Source organism: Belonocnema kinseyi, chromosome 5 (assembly GCF_010883055.1).
Source record: "Belonocnema kinseyi isolate 2016_QV_RU_SX_M_011 chromosome 5, B_treatae_v1, whole genome shotgun sequence".
Classification (NCBI taxonomy): Eukaryota; Metazoa; Arthropoda; class Insecta; order Hymenoptera; family Cynipidae; genus Belonocnema; species Belonocnema kinseyi.
The window spans coordinates 28631953-28652729 of record NC_046661.1 but is presented as its reverse complement, the minus strand read 5'-3'; positions in this window follow the sequence as shown (position 1 = coordinate 28652729).

Below are 20777 nucleotides of genomic sequence, written 5' to 3'. Positions count from 1 at the left end.
AGACGCCTAACGCGCCCACGGGTTGCGGATAGGGGGTCCATGTACCAAGGGTTTTTGCTGAATATGGTTACAATAATTAATAAGCAGTTGGGAGCAATTGTTCAGCGATGGTACCGAAGGCATAACGCCTAAGCGAAGGTGTAGCAATAGTGCCAAAATTAAAATGACACCTGAGTGAGGTGTCTCTGACAATGACTCTGGGATACCGGGCGACCTCTCAGCGTATGCAGCCTTGTCCTTACATGCGGAACTCACTATGATGAGCGAAACCTTTTGTCTATTATCTCGTGGGAACAACAATGACTACACCAAACATAGTTGTAGTAAGTGTGGTTCCACTGGCGCCAACACCGGGTAGGGGGGGGGGCAGGTCGGGCAGCCGCCCCACCTGTTTTGTGGGGGGTCCTGAAAATTGGGAAATATATTGTATAAATAAATAAACTAAAAATGAACGGAAAATAAGGGGAAATAATTAAGTAAAGAAAGTGAAATAAAACAGAACGTGCACAAATGCATAATTCACACGATTAAATTTATATTTATCAACAGGTTCGCCAATATTACATATGCGAGTACCGTTTCGTAAATATCTTTCAATTTTTTAAAGTATAAAAGAGAATGCTTCTAATATATCCCTTTGTTGTATGCCAGCATAAATAAAACATGTACAAAAAATTACATTTGTAGAAAAAGTAGATCAGAGTTAAATGACTAATCATTTTTTTTAAATGGGCAATTATAAGCGATGCGTGAACGTATCCTGATTAATTTCTTCGATTAAAACCAATATATCGTAAAAAAAAAATTGATTAATAAATGCTTCCTAAACAGTTTTTGAGAACCCAATGTAAATTTGTGTAACTTATCATCAAGCCAGCCATGTGCTCCAATCCATATATAACTTTTCAACCTATAATATTAATTTTAATTTTTTTTTAGATTTTCAGATCAATTTCGAAACATTTAAACATTTCTTCAATTCGATCTCTATATTTTACAATATTATAATAATAAAAATTAAAAAATGAATAAACGCTGTTTCCTAATGTTTTAAAAAATTGAAAGTTTTTCAAAAATTTGTAAAAAGACAATGATTTAATTGAGTAATATTTAAGCCGCTGAGTAGAACCTTAAGAAATTTTTGAACAACTGATAAAAATAAATCATTCAAGTCCTAACAATTTGAGTCTTTAATATTTCTGCAAAATTATGCCTTACACCTTTTTCTATTGAAATTGCTGATCCCTTATTACACAGAAAAATTATTATCAATTATTTATTTTTAAATTAAGCTGGAAGAAAGTTCTTTAATTTGATGTTTGAAATTTTGGCGTGCTATTCACGTAGTTCAAGAATTTATTTGTTACACAAGTGCCTGAGAAAATAAAGGTGTTTTCACACTCTTGTTTTTTTTTCCTCATCATATTCTTTTTTCTCAAACAGACGGGGGGGGGGGGGGGGGGGGGGGGGGGGGGGTTGTCTGAAGTAGATCCGCCCGACCTGTTTCAAATAGGATTGGCGCTACTGTGCGGTTCAAAAAAAATGGAGCGCGCAGGGCTCCCGACAATGGGAAAAGATATTATAACATAGATGCGGCAAGTGGCGGCGGAGTGGAGATAGAATTATTAGTAAGTCAGGACAGTGTATCCAGAACGTGAGATTTTTCGGCCCCCACCACTCTCCCATCTGGGAGGGACACATTCAAACGTAGCGTGTCGGTGAGTCGACTCTGTTAAATGCTGCGAAGCCCAGCCTCGTGTAAAGCCGAAAATGCACGATCAGGAACCCGAGCTCTCCCGACTTCACGAATGACGATCTAGCTGCTCCTCAAATCTATTCTGGTTTTGAAATCCTGAGTTACCTTAAAACCATTATGCTTATTGCGAAGAGGCAAATTTAATGGACTTTATGTAAATAGATATAGGAGACAAGACTTCTGGGTCTAAAATGTTTCAAATTTTTTTTCTGCATGCCTTAGTCATAATTTGAGTAAAAAATTGATTTTTCACAAATAAAAAACAAATTTTCAACATAATAGTTAAGTTTTCAACCTAAGAAATTAATTCAAAAAATACCTTTTTTAACTTAAACATTGTGGTTTATACTGAAGCTTGTAGTTGAAAAAATTTAATTTTAAACCCAAATAAATGCGAATTTTCAACAAAAGAAATGAATTCTTTTCTAAAACAAATGAATTTTTAAAAAAGAATAATTCACCAAGAAAGAAGATAAATTTATAACTTACAAGAAAATTTGTCAAGAAAAAAAAGTGTCAACAAAATTGATCAATTTTCATCTATAGAAACGAATTTTGAACTAAAACAATAAGTATTCGATCAAAAATGGACTAGTTAAATTTTCAGATAAAAAATAGAATTTTCAACGAAAGAAATTAATTTTCAACTAAAATTATAATGTTTCAACGAAAAATTTAACAGATAAATTTTCAGTTGAAAAAAAATTATCAACTCCAAGAAATCAAAGTTTCCACAAAATGTTTAAATTTCCAAGCAAAAAATTAAATTTGCAAACAAATAATTTAATTTTCAACTCAATGACTTTCTACCGAAAACAGAAATTCACAATTTTCTAAATCAATTTTAGAAAACAAAAATTTTTTTTTAACAAAATAGACAAATTTCCAAAAACAATAGATAAACTTTTAACAATTTTATACCAAAATAAAAGAAGTTTCACCAAAAAATGGATTTTCATCCAAAGAAATGAATTTTTAAGCAAGGAGAATAATTTTTACCAAAAAAGAAGAATTTTTGACTGAGAAAGGTCAATTTCCTACTAAAAAAATTCAACTAAAAATTATACAGTTAGATTTTTAGTATAAGAAAATATTTTTTCAACAATAAAAAAATCGATTTTTCAAAAAAACAGTTAAATTATCAACCAAAACAGTTATTTTAAAAAATTTTAATTTTAAAATAGTTGAACTTTCGATGGGAGAAATGAATTTTAAACTGAAAAGTGTTGTAAAACACACACACAATCGAATTTACAACAGAATAGTTCATTTTTTTAAAATATAATTGGATTTTCAATTTAAACATTATTTTTCAACTAAAAATGGAATGAATTCTGAGAGAAAATTAAAAAAAAGATCACAATTTTCAACATTATTTCGTAATTTTGCCATACTATATAATTTTTAAAATATAAGAAATTTAATTCTTACTAAGCCTTCTTGCGCAATTTTGTTGTACCATTTTTTGTTATGTTTATGTTGCTTTGTAAAATTTGCTTTCAAATTTGAGTAAGTTTATGAGATTTTTAGAAATTTTGAAACTATTAAAAAATAATGAAAACTTGCAAAAAAATCAGGAAAAATGGAATAATTCTTAAAGATTAGAAGATTAGAAGGTCTGAAAATTAAAAAAAAGAATTATTTTTCTAATAATCGTTTGAAAACTTTTTATAATTTTTATTTTAAAAAATGTACTTTAAATAAAATTCAAAAAGATTTTGAAACACATCAGACGATTTCCTAAAATTTAAAAGAATAGTGTAGAAGATTTTAAAGCAAAATGTTTCAATTTGATAAGATTAAAGATTAAAAAAAACGTAAATAATCCAGTAAATGCAAGGAATATTTAGAAGAATGGAAGAGAATCAAATCTAATTTTAAACTTTAATGTTTTAGAAATGTAGATCTTCAAATATTTCAAAAAAATAAACTTAAAAACCTTTAAGGGAATTCCGAAAGATTTCAAGGAGATAAAATTATTTTTCTTAAAATTCTGTGAAAAATTTTAAAGATTGTATAAGTCAAGTTTTTTACATCTTGAATGCTTTTTTTACATTTTAAGAAAAACGTAGTAAGTTAAAAATATTTTTTGGAATTGATTTTGTTTTAAACGTATTAGAAATATTTAAAAAAATTTTTAAATTTCCCAAAATGTATAAAATATTCATTGATATCTTCCAAACTTCTAAATGTCCTAAACATCTTTTAAAAAGACTCAAATTTAAAAAAAAATTTTTTAATCCAATAAAATAAAATCATATAAAGTCCTCTAGGTTCTTTTTTTGAAACTTGACGAATTTCTGAACTTTCTTATTTTTATTTTTTAAGTGTATTTCAAACTCCTTTATGTTTAGTGAAAAATCATATGCTGAAAAACGATAAGAGAAATATCTACTTCTTCAAATTTAACTATAATTTGAAAGGCGATTCTTCATAAGTCTTTTACTAACTAATGGATATATTTTTATAATTTTATTCCTGAAATATATTCCCTAAGGTCAAACATGGTACACAAATATCGTAAAATTTGTAAAACACCAGCTATTCACAGGAATTTTTAAAATAAAAATCAGTGTGTATTATATTCAAATAAATTTTAGCAATATTTATAAAAGTATTATTATTTTTAATTAAAAAAATTAATGTATAGAGAGTACAGTTTTTATTTGAAATTTCGCGATGGCTTCTTGTACCACGTATGACCCTTGGCCAGAATCAAGGAAAAATAATTTAAAAATATGTTAATTAGTTATTAAAATGTTACAAAGACTTACCTTTACAATTTTTTTCTCTTTTTATAATCATGAGATATTTCTTCATAAAATAAATTTTATTGGATTTATTTTAAAATTATTTACAATCAATTTCCAATCACAATTATTTTACAATTCAAATAAAATTTTAAAAGCTAAATTTTGTAATTTTGAGATAAGTATTTTAAGGCATAAAAGATTTTGTAAAGATTTCATATACAAGAAAATAAGTATTATCAGTTTGCTTAAAAATTTATATGTAAATAATTATTATAAGATTCTTAAGAAAATTAAAAAAAAAAAAAGATTTTCGAACATATCAGATGTGTCAGAAAAGATGCTAGGAGATTTTAAAGACATTTTATTTTTAATTTATAGGATTTTAAAAAATATTAGGAAAATTTATTATCTATTTAAAACGTTTTAAATTCTACAAGATATTGGTAACTCTCTTGAGTTTTTATCGCAAAAATTAAAAATATCATTCAAAATGTAGAAAAAAATTTCCTTATAATCTTCTAAATTTTCCCAAGCATTTGAAGAAACTTTGTTTATTCTCCTGAAACCTTTCGAGATTCTTTTAAAGTTCCTAAAGTTTATCTTGCGTTTCTAAAGCACTTCTTAAGTTTAATTTTTATTTGAATCTCATCAAGTCTACCAACCACTTCCTGAATTCACTTGATTATTAAGTTTTTCTAATCTTGTCAGAACTTTCAATCTCTAATCTTTAAAACTTATTCAAATTTTTCCTAATTTTTTTTTAATTCTGCAAAATTAAAAAAAATGCCTTCAAAGTTTTTCAGATGCTTTAAGAATATTTGAAATCTTTTGCAATGTTTTTAAATGTTTAAAAATAATATTTTTAAATGAATTGTTTGAAATAAAAAATTATGATAATTATTCCTTTAATATCTTTACAAGTTTTGATTAATTTCGAATCGTTTCAAAATTTTTGAATGTCTCTTAAACTTACTCAAATTTGAAAGAATTATGTTTCTTAATTTTTCTAAAGTTAAGTGATATGGAAAAATGACAACATTTTGCTTCAAAATATTTTGCGTACTTTTTAAAGCCTTTATAAATTAATAAAAAATGTTTTGTAATCTTTTTTCAATTGTCTGCTAGAATTCATTCCAAAACAATTATTCACATTTTTGCCCAAGGAGTTTCTTTCATTATCTTTCATTATCTGAAAGTCCTTCGTTTCTCGACTTTTTAATATTATTTTTTCATTTTAGATACATATCTATTATATCTTACCAAAATTTAATATAAAAATCTTAAATGTTAAGTGTATTTAAATACTACAATTTTTAATGTTTCCAAATTTTTAGAAATAATTCAACAAATTTTACGTGTAATTAAAATTAATTTTTTTTAAATGTCATTCAACTTATTCCAAGTTATCTTTTTTTAATTTTCAAGATTTATGTAATTACTTAATCTGATTGAAAATAATTGAACTTCTTGCGATTAAAAGCGGGGATTCTGCTTGAGAAGAAATGTGCTGAAAGTAATTTAAAAAAAAATCGTTTTAATTTTAAAGACTGATAATTGTACAAAATTTCCAGGCGCATCTTTCTTACTCTTCTACAAGAATTTTTAAGTTTTGAAGTTTTTAAAATCAGTTTATCCGACGTTTCTAAAACTCTTCTAAAGCTTAAATTCTTTTTTAATCTCATCAATTCTACTCAATATTTATTGAATTTATTCGATTCTTATTTTTTTTAAGTTTGTAATGTTATCGAATTAAAAAATGTTGATTTTAAAACTTTCTACACTCTTTTTCGAAATTTTAGGAAATTGTTTGATGTGTTTAAAAATCTTCTTTAATTTTCTTTTAAAGCACATTTTTCAAAATAAAAAATCATTCAAAATGTTCACATGATAATTAGGAAAATAATTCTTTTTTTTCTAATCTTCTCAGGTTTTATAATCTTTAAAAATTATTCAAATTTTTCCTGATTTTTTTTTATTTTTCAAAATTTTAAAAAAATGGCCTTTAAACTTTTTCAGATACTTTGACCATTTTTGACCTCTTTTTAAATCTTTTGAAATGCTTTAAAATAATCTCCCATAAAACTAATTTTTCGAAATAAAAAATTATTTTAATTATTTCTAGGAACCTAAAATATTTTTTTTCATATTCATGGAAACTTACCAAATTCTTGAAAAACCTTTACAAGTTTTTATTATTTGTGTATCCTTTTAAAATTTCTGAATATCTCTTAAACTTACTCCAATTTGAAAGTAGATTTTTAAAGCAAAATATAATTTAAAAAATTGTGTAACAACATTTCACGAGAAGGCCTAATAAGAACTATGTTCCTTAATTCAAGATGTGAAAAAATTGACTCATAATCTTCTCAATTTTTCCCAGGAATTTTAAGAAAAACAGTTTTACCTCCTTAAAATCTTTCGAAATTCCTTTAAAGTTTCTAAAGTTTATGTTTGAATTCTTTAAAAATCTAAGTTTCTGAGTTTGCTTTAAAATCTTCTACAGTCTTCTTTTTAATTTTAGGAAATCCTTTCACGTATTTAGAAATCTTTTTTAATATTCTCATTAAGTACGTTTTTTTAAAATAAAAAGTCATTAAAAATTTTCCTACCAGTCATCATTAAAAATCATTAAAAACTATTTAAATTTGTCCTGATTTTCTTTGAAATTCGGCAAAATGAAAAAGATTGCCTTAAAATCTTCAGATTCTTTATTGAGAATTTTAAACATAGTTTAAAATGTATTGGAACTTTTTGAAATTATTTCTTCAAAATAAAAAATTATAGTAATTATTCGTAGAAACCTCAAAGAATTTTCTTCATTTTCGTGAAACCTTACAAAATTCTTTAACAACATCTTTACCAATTTTAACTATTTTTTAATCGTTTCAAAATTCCTGAATATCTCTTATAATTAGGCAAATTTGAAAGGTCATTTTTTTAACCAACATAAATTTTTTTTTAATTTGCAACAAAATTGCGCAATAAATTGCCTGAACTTTCATTCTCTTGACACCCTGCGAAATTCAGTTTACTTAAAAACTCCTCCAAATAGCCAGTTAGCCACCGAAAACGAATCGTGAAGTCGGGGGGACTCGGGCTCGTGCTCGTACATTTTCGGTTCTACAGAAGGCTGGCCTACGCAATATGTAGCAGAGCCGACTCACCGACACGCTACGTTTGAATGCGTCGCTCTCAGATGGGAGAGTGGTGGGGGCCGAAAAATCCCACGTTCTGGAGACACTGAGTCAGGATAAAAATGTGGACGGCGCTGTCGGCGAAATTCCTAATCCACCCCGCTGTGCCTCTCTGTCGCAACAAGCATCTCACCCCTCTTAACAGTTGTGCGTAAAATGAGCGAAAGAGGCGCTGTCGCCGAATTGATTTTCAGTCTATAATAGAGTTTTCTGCTAATATTAATGATCAAGTGGAGTAATTAGAACTATGTGTTACCCGAGGATCGAGAAAAATAACAATAAACAAACAATAACTAATCACAAATTCTAAATTTAGTAACTCCAAACGATTTATATATATGAAATTTTATGTTTATTAAATATGAAATTCTCCTTCAATTTTCAGCACTTGAAGTTGACATGATTTGATTACGAAAGTTTTCATTTGGAAAAATTTAAATTAAGCCTTTATATTTAAAATGAACAAATTGAAGAATTGTACAATTCTTCAATTTTCTAGACTATTGTATTTTTTATTTTAAGCACTTCAAACTGTGAAGCTGAAATTTTTTTGTTATTTTATTTTGACGCACACTATATATAATTTGTAATGCTTTCATATTGAAACGCGTTGTATTTAAAATTCTGAAATTGTCAACAGTTTTATTGACTTGATTATAAATTGTAAAACATTATGTTTCTTTCAATGGTTGCAGTGCAGAACTAGATAGCCAACATTTGTCCGAAACTGGACTTTTTGCATATAAAATTCCCAAACAATCTAATACATATTTTGTTAAAAGGATTTTGTCTAAATCTCATTTTTAATATAATAAAATAAGACTGTTGGTAATTCAAAACCAATTAGTTGGCTGTACTTGTATCCCATCTTCATCTTTTTTTTTTTAATTTTCTAGCCTCTTACCTTTTTTAAGACCTTTTTCTGACCATACTTGTCATCATAAATTTTTTTTAGAACAATACAATAATAAAAAGCTTCTTTTCTCAAAGAAAAATCCCCTGAATCCATCAAATTCCAACCAAAAGTCTTAAATCTCCATTTTCTACAAAAGTCACTTTTATAAGGGGTTTTTTTTACTTAACTTTTTACCGTGTCATCAGAAATTATACTTGTTAAAATTAATATTATTATCCATTTAGAAATGAAGATATACCTTTCTTCACTTTATACGGTTCTCAGCGACAAGTCGCATATGTTATACAGTTCGAGACCGTGACACGAAATCTTTATTTTCCCGGAACGGATTCATTGTTTTACATGAACACTCTCTTATTTCTATTCGGCTCCCCTATATATCCAGAGCAAGTTTTTATTACTTTTTTAAATTACAAAATTGATTGTAGTCTTTGTCCAAAGACGATTTTCAAACCCCATAGAATTTTAACCTCCAAATTCTTAAATAATTTACTCGGAATTGATTAACTTTTTCTAATCGAAATCATCTTCTCTCAATTTAGCAACTCAACATTTTAGAAGCAAGTTTTTATTTTTCATTCATACTGAACACTGCATTTCTTATCGTTTTTCGCAACTGAGCCTTTTCCATTTTTACACGGAGAAAAATAGATATTGGTAAGCAGATATTAAAAACTTTGATATTTAACCAGAATATATAGATATTACGGCAAACTATCTAATATCTTCTGTTCAACATACAAAATATTAAAGGGCAATATCTGTTTATATTGAAAGTATAAAATATGTGATATTAACAATTAATATCTAAGATATTAAAAAAGCTAAATTTTATCGGAGCAAGGTCGCTGACGTGTGGCGTGACGACAAAAGATTTTGTCTGTAACTTGAGCTTTCATCGTGTGTATTGTGGTTTTTCGGATATCTATTGCACTATAAGTTTTGGTGGAAAATGGATTAAATATTTTTTCTTAAGAAAATGAGGACTCAGCTACAGGCATCTTTCATATTAGCCTTGAACAGAGTGTTATTTGTTTAACACAAAAATCGCATAATTATGCAAAAAGCCGAATGCTTGAGGATTCGGATTTTAAAAATAGAGGACTACGATATTAACATTCTTTTGCATTTTACAGAAAATAGCAGGCTTTACAGGTAATTTTTGCACAATTAAAAAATATTTCTTGAATATCTTAGATTCTGCCCTTTAATATCTTGGATATTGTCAGTTAAAATCTTCTTTTTAATATCTATGGATGCTCTACTTCAGTATCTAGATTTCAGTCCCATAGTTAAATGTTATTTACAGAATGTTATTTCCTTCTCTTTAAAATTCCACTTTTGTTGCTCATCTTCACGGAGAAAAATATATGTTAGCACAGACTATCTAGATATTAATAGGAAATATCTTAGCGATTTAACTATGGGACAGAAATCTAGATACTGAAGCAGAGCATCCGTAGATATTAAAAAGAAAATTTTAACTGACAATATCCAAGATATTAAAGGGCAGAATGTAAGATATTCAAGAAATATTTTTTAATTGTGCAAAAATTACCTGTAAAGCATGCCATTTTCTGTAAAATGCAAAAGAATGTTAATATCGGAGTCCTCTGTTTTGAAAATCCGAATCCTCAAGCATTCGCCTTTTTGCATAATTATACGATTTTTGTGTTAAACAGATAACACACTGATCAAGGCTAATATGAAAGATGCCTGTAGCTGAGTCCTCATTTTCTTGAGAAAATTATAACATATCCAAAAACATTTAATCCATTTTCCACCAAAATTTATAGTGCAATAGATATCCGAAAAACCACAATACACACGATGAAAGCTCAAGATACAGACAAAATCTTTTGTCGCCACGCCACACGTCAGCGCCCTTTCTCCGATAAAATGTAGCTTTTTTAATATCTTAGATATTAACTGTTAATATCACATATTTTATACTTTCAATATAAACAGATATTGCCCTTTAATATTTTGTATGTTGAATAGAAGATATTAGATAGTATGCCATAATATCTATATTTTATGGTTAAATATCAAAGTTTTTAATATCTGCTTATCAATATCTATTTTTCTCCGTGTTGTTCTGTACTGCAGTCCTTTATTTAGGAGTGACATTGAAAAGAAAAATATTACGATACAAGTACAAAATAACGTAGTCATTTGGTGGAGAATAATTTCATTTCGAAGGCAAAATTCTATTCTAGTCTATTGTTTTAAATTAAAAAATAAACGTCGTTAAAAATGATTTTTAGGTTTAAAGAAAATGCTTCTATTACTAGGCGAATTGTTTAAAAAATATTTTAAATGACTTTTTTCGAACTTAATTTCATTCTGTGAAGGATTCTCTATAAATATCTGTGGTACGTTTTACCTTCTATTTTATTCAGGAATTATACAATCATTAATTTTACCAACAATATTTTTCTTAAATGCATTTTTGTAAGTATAAATATACCAAAAACATTTCTAGAGAGTTTATCAACGAATAGAATAAGCCGTCCATAAGAATTTCGCAACTTTTACCTGAACAGAAAGCAGAAACGTATGTAAGTCTCTAAATTACTAAATAATTTTAAAATAAAATATTTATTCGAAAGTACGCCTTGCGCAATCTTCTAAAGTTAGTTACAATTAACTACGGAAATATTTTCCTTAAGTTTAAAAATAATTTTTGAACTTGAGGTAACTACTAAATAGTGTACAACCTGAAATAGAAATTTAGTTTGATGTTAATTTTAACTTTAAACGTTTTAATTTTCAAAGTGTGCATTTTTTAATGACACTGCTACGTGTACAGAAATTTCGGCACGAATTTCAGGACTAAGGGGCTCTATATATGGACATTTTGGTACGATTAGCTGGGTATTTTCGGTACATGTTTTGTATCATTCAGAGGGTTTGAAGCCTTTACGCCTTTCTTACAATTAATTATTCAATACAGTTGGCTAATTATTAGTTAATGTATATTTATTTTTAGCGAACAGAAGGCCCATTTTAGTACCCATTTCAATTAAAGTTATGTTATAAATTTTAAACTACTCTAACAGAGAATTTTATTCTCAAATCATATTGACTCATTATACCTTACTATACTACCTTTTCATACAAGATAACAATTTTCTTTTGAATTTATAAAAATTAAAAGAATTGTGGGTAGACACGATAGTTAAAAAAAGTAGAAAATATTTAATGAAAAACAATAAAATCAATGGGATCTAACAGGACTATCAGAAGTGCTCCGCCCTCTCGTCCCAAATATATACCTGCTTTTCTTCACGTTTCTAGGTTTAATCCTTCAATTCAAAGGATGGGATACTCGGGAAATTTACTTATGTTAACAGAAGATTTTAAGTAAAAATTTCCATGACACTTTCCTTCCATTAAGTTCTAGGTTCTTCGATAGAATTTTAGGTTTTAGAATTTAGATATTTCAGACCATCCAGATACAACTAATTTTTAAGATTTTCAAAACAGGCACCAAAAATAATTTTATGAGACTTTATGAATATGCACGTTTCATGAAAGTCTGCGTCGAATGATATAGATTTTGAAGAGACCATTTTTTGATACCTCATATATATACAGACCGTTAAAAAAATACTTAACGCTTTTTTCTAACAGTTTAGACCCCCCTCCTGTCGCTTTTTCTATATAGGGTGTGTGTAAGTTTAACGTTGTAGTGAACCTCGTGCCCCCCCCCCCCAGGGCTTTACAAATTTATTTAACGGCCTCGTATGTAATATTTTTCTCTAGAGCTTATTGAATCACCGAGTGATTAGGAATGTGAATTGTCATTAAATAATTAAATCCCCAAGATCAAATATTTGTTGAAGTTCTTTATGACCATATTGCGAAAAAATTGAAATATTTTGATGTACTCGTAAGTTGTAAGTATTTAAATAATATATTTATGTTAAAAATGGTATCGTAATTTTTTTCTGGATAATGTCAATTTCTCAACTTACAAGAAAAAGCCATGAAAACTAAATCTCGAAAATGATTTTCAACAATTATGAAACTCAATCAGTGATTTAAATAGATAAATAGATATTTTTCATGAAATATTCTTACAGTAAATACTATAATTAAATATAATGTTTGTAACTTCAAGGCTTTTGAAACCCAACCTTTAAAAGTGCTCAATTTTGAACACAACCGACTTCAAATTCTCGTATTTTCTAAGTCAAATCACTTTAATTTGAAAATTTAAAAATATAGACCGTATAATTTCAAAATTAAAAATGTCTGTGGATCTAAGTAATAATAAAAAGTTGTAAATGTCATAGTGATACGTTGTTTTCGTTTTAGAGATCGAGGACGATAAAATACCCATATTAAAATATCAAATGCCAATATCACGTCATAAGAAATCAATAAACAAATAACTATTAATCAAAGTTGAACAAAATTGCATGTAATTTCATCTGTAAATATTAATGAAAATATCAGAAAATCTTTTGTCTTGAATTAAAGACACAGTTCCTTGAACATAATTTTATTGTTCAACCAAAATATACTTCCAAATGAAGAAAATCATCCTCAATTTAAGAAAGATCTGTATTCAAACAACAAGTTATTGATTTGAAATAAAGAAATATCTTTAAATCAAATAAGACCGTGGCTACAGGTACCAAGATTTCGGTACAATTAGGTTAATTTTTTGGTACAAATGGAGCTGGAAAAGGGTCTACTTCTACCGAAATTTCGATTGAACCAATTTTGTTGGTACTTGCACTTTTAACATTATTTACATAAGCTATAAGATGTACAGGTAGATCTATGCATATTGAATAACAATCCTAGGTGTAATCTATATAGTTATAAGATTTTTTAAATCGGAATATATGTATCTATAATTAAGTATATATCATTATTGGCGATTTTGCAGGTGTATTGGGTTATATTGATTGATTAAGACGAATATAGTCAGGGTTAAGAATCCATCTCTTTTGTTTGCAAATTCCTAAACATATAGTAGCCCTAAAAAATATATACTTTCATCCGTTGAGATTTAAGAAATCGGCCGCTCTTTGTCCCATAGAATTATTTTTTCCGACTATGCGTCGTATATAGTTCGAATACTTTGAAGGAAAGTTGCGGGTCAGCTCTTTTGTAAACTATGTATCAGAACTGGTTTTGGTCGTTTAAAAGGGAGAGAATTCTTTCTAGTCATTTTGAAAACGACCAAAACGTGTTCTGCAATGGCAAGAACACACTATAAATAATTTGTTGGGGAATTTTTCCCAAAATCGTGTCGACGCTAATTTCCACACATTTTGTGGAATTTTCCCCAACCTTTAGTAGGGACAATTCCCCAATCATTCGTGTGGAATATCACCCAAAAAGTTGGGAATTTTCCCTATCATTTGATGGGAAAATTTTCCTACACCGTTGTGTAATAATGCCTACGTTTTGGTGAATTTTCCCCACAGTTTAGTAGGGGAAATTCTACAAACATTGTGGAATATTACTCAAAGCGTGGGGAATTTTCCCACATTTGATGGGGAAATTTCCCTACTCTGTTGTGGAATAGCAGAGATGAGGTGGGAGATTGCTTATGCCGTGTATTTGATTTCGACCGACTTACCGCAGCGCGCCCTGTTTGCCTTAGCCTTCCGGGAACTAAAATTAAAGGTCCAAATGCGCGCCCTGTTTGCCTTATTGTTATTTTTCGGGAACTAAAATGAAAGGTGGCTTACCTGCTACTCACTTGGTAAAACAGGGTATAATTTGATAAAGTCGGTAGAGAAGATCGGAGTTGGTAACAATTATACATAATAAAATAATAAATTAAGAAAAATGTATCAAATCTACTCCTTTGAACTTAATTATTTAACTAAGCTTTGGCTTTAATGGTTTCTTCAACTAGAAAATGTTATAATAATAAAGATAATTTTTTATTTATTATATCCAGTTCTTAGAATAATATAATAATGAATTAATTTATAATTAATACTGTGAATTATACCTAATTATTTTTATCCATGTTATTTAAATTTAAATTCATTATTGTGTTTTTAAAGATAAGGAGTTTATAAAATAATAATTAGAATATGATCTTCAATTCAATAAATTCTGTATTAGGAGATATTCAATATCAATATTATTAATATTTTACATAATTTTCATTATATATATAATATATTTTAATTAGAATCGTAGACTAAAATTCTACTTCTTTCGGTTCAGCTGAAAGAAAATCTGAATTAGTATAGTTACCATTTTTATTTTTTTTTAAAGTTTAATAATAATTGATATAACTATTATTTTTCGTGGAACTTTTCCTGATTATCAATACGATAAATTATTAATACTAATTTGAAAAGATTTTTACTAATGATTTGAAATGTGATATTATATTTATAGTTAATTAAGTGGTTAATAATTACTAATATTTCATTAAATAATAAAGCTCTAACTTTGACCAATTTTTAATTGTAAAATTGTAATCGCTTCGCATGAAACATTATTTTTCAATTACATTATTCAATTTTGATAACTCTGAATTAGTTTAATTTACAAAATTAAAGTTGATCATTTGTTTTTCAGAGATTCTGATACAAAAATCGTTTGATATATGTTTTTTTGTTTTTTAATTTCAAGCAAATTCAATTAGAACGTAGTCAGTATCGTAAAAAATTTTTAAATCTTAGTATTTGATATGTACATACAAATGGGAGAGAAATACTGTCTTGATTTGGAAGAACACCGTTAACTGCATTTTGGATAAGGTCCTTGAGCCGCCTACCGTTAATTGCTTCAGGTGACTTTATCCGGTTTGCAGTTAACGGTGTTCTTCCAAATCACGGCAGAATAGGCATGTCGTTGCCGGATCTAAATAACGAGCGGGCTGTTCTACCTAGATCTTGGATTTCTAAACCTCTATTGCTTTTACAACCCAACATGGTCCACTCCCCCTTGTAACTTATGATCAATCCCCTCGCCAAATTAGGTAGCATGTGGCTAGTCCCCTCCTATTCCTATGTCCATCAGAGGCGTTGGAGCCTTGCCAAGGGGACACAGGGGCCACTGCCTCCCATAGAAATCGACCAGGGAGGGCCAAAGTTTTGATTTGCCTACTCGAAAATAAAATGCTTAAACTCATTCGATCGTAGGATATAGAAACCTTTCAATTCTTTCTTACTTTGTTTAATCTTTAAAATCTATCTGGAATCTATGTGGAATAATAGAAGCCTTTCCGAATTCTTTTATACTCGTATTTATCCGAAACCTTTGCGAAATATTTGAAATTTTTGTAAAGTCTTCATAAGATCTTTGAAATATTATTGCAACCTTTGTAAATTCTTCGTGAAATTTTGACGAAATAATTTTTTTTAAACTATTCAAAATGTTTGAAATCTTTGAGAATTCTGAAAACTTTTGTGAAAGAATAGAAGTCTTTGTAAAATAATGGAAATATCTGTGAAATCTTCTAAACATATCCTTAATCTTTCCGAAACGTTTGAAATCTTTGTAAAATCATTAGGACATCATTGGAATTATTTGTTCAATCTTTGAAATATATTTTAAATCTTTGCGAAATATGTGTAAGCTTTGTGAAATCTTTAAAGTCATTGGGAAATCATTGAAAATTTTGTGAAATCTTTCTAAAATCTTAGTGAATTCTCTCAAAATCTTTGCAAAATCATTAGGCAATTATTGAAATCTTTGGTTCGATCTTTGAAATCTATCTGAAATCTTTCGGAAATATTTGAACTCTTTGGAAAATCATTTAATTCTTTATTAAATACTGGTAATTCTCTAAAAATCATTGTGAAATATTTGAAAGGTATCTGAAATCTTTCGAATCTATCTGAAATCTCGGCGAAATCTTTGAAAACTTTGGGATATCATTGAAATTTTTGTGAATTGTTTAAAAGTCTTTTCAAATTATTTGAAATACTTTTGAAATATTCGGTGATATTTCTTAAATTAATAAAACCTTCATGAAATCTTTTTAAAATAATTGAAGTCTATGCAGTCTTTTAAATCGACCAGAAATCTTTGAAATCTTAATTGTCGAATAATAGAAGACTTTAACAAATCTTTTAAATCTATGCGAAGTCTTTGTGAAACCTGTGAAAGTGTTCCGATTTCTATGGCATTTAACCGTTCTTATAATAATGTCATTTGAGGTTTTAATAATGTCAGCTTTTAATAATGTCAATTTAAGTTAAAATCAATTGGACTTAAATAAGTTAGTGCACATTTTTGAATGAACATACTTTGACGTACTAGATCTTTAACCATTTTCAATAAAATCATATGGTAATTATCACATCAAGAATGTAAAGCTTCAGTAAAAAATATTAACCATCGTAAATTTGTAATATGCCAAAGGCGTAAGACACATCGGTATTTTGCAAGTAAATAGTCGCTAGCGCATCTGGAGCACGGTGGGACGACCCATTGTAAGATTTGACAAGTTTACACCTGTGGCGTAGAAAAGATTTGGGACTAATATTTGTTCTAATCTGTAATGCAGCTAGCCCATTCATCGTTCGGGAAACTATCCTTTGAAACAGTCAGGCCTGAGGTTGTAAAAAGTAGAAATATAGACGGGAAGTCTGTAGGACAGTGGTCGCCAAACTTTTTGCTCAATTTTCAGGTATGATCAGGCTCCACTCGACTTAATTTTTTCTACTACTTTCCGGTCTATTTATGTACCTTGGTGTGAGTGAACTTACTCCAGCAAGGGTCTTTTGTCCACAGGCATGTCAAAGTAAGGAAATTTTAAAACTTAATTTTTTAACTAGCGATTTGAAAATAGCATTATCAACATCTGCGAATTTTTCCGATTCCAATGATATATTACTTGCCTAGAAAAGTTGACAATTCGAGAAGTATTTAGTATTAAATTGAGTGTAAAGCTGATGTTCCTTGATATTATACTCCTTCAAATATTTAACTTTTCTAGGCAAGTAATATATCATTGGAAACGGAAAAGGTCGTAGATGCTGATAATGCTATTTTCAAATCGCTAGTTGAAAAATTAAAAGTTTTAAAATTTCCTTACTTTGACATTCCTGTGGACAAAAGACCCTTGCTGGAGTAAGCTCACTCACACTAAGGCACATGAATGGACCGAAAATAATATAAATGAATGGAAATTTTTTACTCAACATACAATTGTTTAGAATTTGCCAGTTATTATTCTCATTATGAAAATTTGAATTCATCCAACAATGTATTTTTCATATTTTTTAAATATAAATGAAACGTAAAAAATGCATTTTTAATGTATTTCGCGATGAAGGTAAAATGCAATTCTTCTATCTGAATTTGATCTGAATTTTCTACAGAATTGCATTTATTACGTTTTTTACTTCAAGGTTTAGATAAATGTAACATTAATATGCATAATGAAATTAAGAAAAATTCAAGATCTGACATACGAAATTGTATATATTCAAGCGAGATGTGTACGCAAAATTATTTTAAATTATATTTGGCATGCGCAAGAGAAACTTAATTGTAAATTAGGCGAGAGAACACAATCGTAAAAATCTGTTTTTCGGATTCAGGGGGTCTAAAAACGTGGACATTTGACAAAAACTGGGCGAACCAATTTTCCAGAAATCTAATACCTTCTCTGACGAAAATGTAAAAATCGAGAATTATTCTAGATCAATCTTAACTCTTAAAGATCTACACCCCTTTCCTCACATTACTCGCTTCCACGCTCAGTGAGTCACGCCTACACCACGAAAGGTTTACAGAAGTAATAAAATAAGGGACTAAAAGCGTATATTCGCTGGAAAAGCAGCGAAATGGATCTGTTATTCAGTGAAATTTCACTGATCAGCAGCTACATTTCACTGTTTCAGCAGTGTATATATGCTGATTTGAATTAGACATATACAGCTTCAGATTTAGAGAGTACTAGGAAGACGAATTTTCAAGAAAATACAGGAATGTTCAACTCAGAAAGGACAATTTTTATAAAATAGTTTCATTTCAAATGAAAAATATAAATTTTAAACCAAAAATGAAGTAGCTGCATTTTCAGTCAAAAAAATAATTTTCAACAAAATAGTAAAATTTTTAATCAACGAGATAAATTTTCAACTGAATTGAAGAAATATTCAACTGGATTCGGTAACTTATTTAAACTTTCAACGAAATAGCTTCATTATCAACTGCGTTTAATTGAATTTTCAGTTAAATAAATCATTTTATCGACCAACAAGGCGAATTGTTAACAAAATACATGAATTTTCAAGGAAATAGCATTTGAATTATTAACTACAAAGATTAATTGTTAATCTAGAAGACGAACTATCTACCAAAAAGACGAATTTTCAACCAAAATAAAAGCTCATACGCGCGCTCTGCGCGCGAATCACTACTTTGCTTGCAATTATTTTATTTGGAAATAAAGTTCAATAAAATACTATGATAATCATTTTTACTTTCATAACTTCTATTTGTACACGGATTCGCGTGTGTACCCTCTCACGATGCAGAATAAATGGTTGTGCAACACTAAACATTTTTATCAAATGTTTAGGCAAATGCGAGTACTTCCAATAACCTCGTATATAGCCGCATTATAATTTAATTGTACTAAAATTAATGCACTGATTTTAGGCCCGCCTTAGTAAAAGAAAAAATTTCAAATGCGCATAGAATGTGAATTTAAGAGACCTCTGTTCCAGCGTGGATTTAAACATAAAAAATCTGCTCGCTACGCGGGCACATTCTCATCCCCTAGGGCGCGCAACTGTTGGTTCTCGCGCTTCGCGCTCGATTGTACATTTATCTCGCTCTTCGGGCTCGATTATATATTTACCACGCGCTACGAGCTCGGTCTTTATATTTTCGCACATTCTTGCGCAAACATTTTTAAATTAAGACCGCACTTAGTCTTTGCATTTGTTCCGCATTTCTTCGGCATTCAGGCACAGACCTTTTAAAATCAAAGATGAACGTACCCACAACTGTAATTTTATGATTTTGAACTCTCTTTTGTTAAAGCTCTTTTGGCTTTAACGAACACATTCTCATCACGTACCTCGTGCTTCGCACACGATTTTATCCAACATGTGCACTTTTCTACATTATACACAACACTTTTATATCAATTATAATACATTTTTATGTAACTCTGTCTGGGATTACTTATTAAAACATTGCAAAATAAAAAGCACTGAAACATGTATCATTTCAATAAATGTATATTATTACAATTCATAATATGCATAAAAATTGAATCATACTAATTCTTATTTCCTTGTTTTTATAATTTTTTATTTTTCATGTTGTTTTTTACGATTAAATAAAAACTACTACGCATCTGCATAGGGTCTAATACAGGAACCTACATAGGGTATTATATAGGAGCCTATGTTCTCTTTCGTGTTTTCTGTGCTTTTTCCAAAAAGTGCATTTTTGCATTTTTTATATTATGTTTTACGATTAAAAGAAGATCTACTCGTCCAATCGAAAAATGATTAATAATAAATTTATGGATCTTTTTAGGCGAACAGCTGTTGTTTGATAATTTAAGTTCATACCTTGTGTCGTTTTTTTTTTTTTAAACAAATTTAATATTTTTATGTAGAATGTTATTCTTTACGACTAAAGCAAAAACTAACTGCACGGAAAAAATGGGTGTTCAAAAGTAAAATCTAGATGTTCTGGGTTAACATATTATATGTTTAGCTATAGGACAACAATCTAGATGTTCGAAGTTAGCATCTGTAGATCTTAAAATGTGAAATGTTACCCCCTAACATTCAAAATGTTCTACTGAAAAATCCGAGATATTACATGTATGGTTATGTCAAATTACGTCTGTAAATATTTGAGGAGTTTACTTATTTATGGTCATTTATGGAATTAATTTATAACTTATTCGTAACTTTTAAATTAAAATTTAATGTTCGTACACGAACGAAAAACAGATAAGGGCTATAAAATGTCGACCAGATGATGCATTCAGTCAAGTTGAGGTTATATTCAATATTTCTAATTCAAAATAAAAACGGAGATGAATAATCGGAGAGCGTATGATCTGTAATCTGAATTAAATATTCTATCTCTCAGAAATCTCCTTCCAGAATTTTGCACAACACTGTAATCCTTTGGAGATTGAAATAAACTGAACACCCACTCAGAAAGTATACGAGTAAGATAAATTT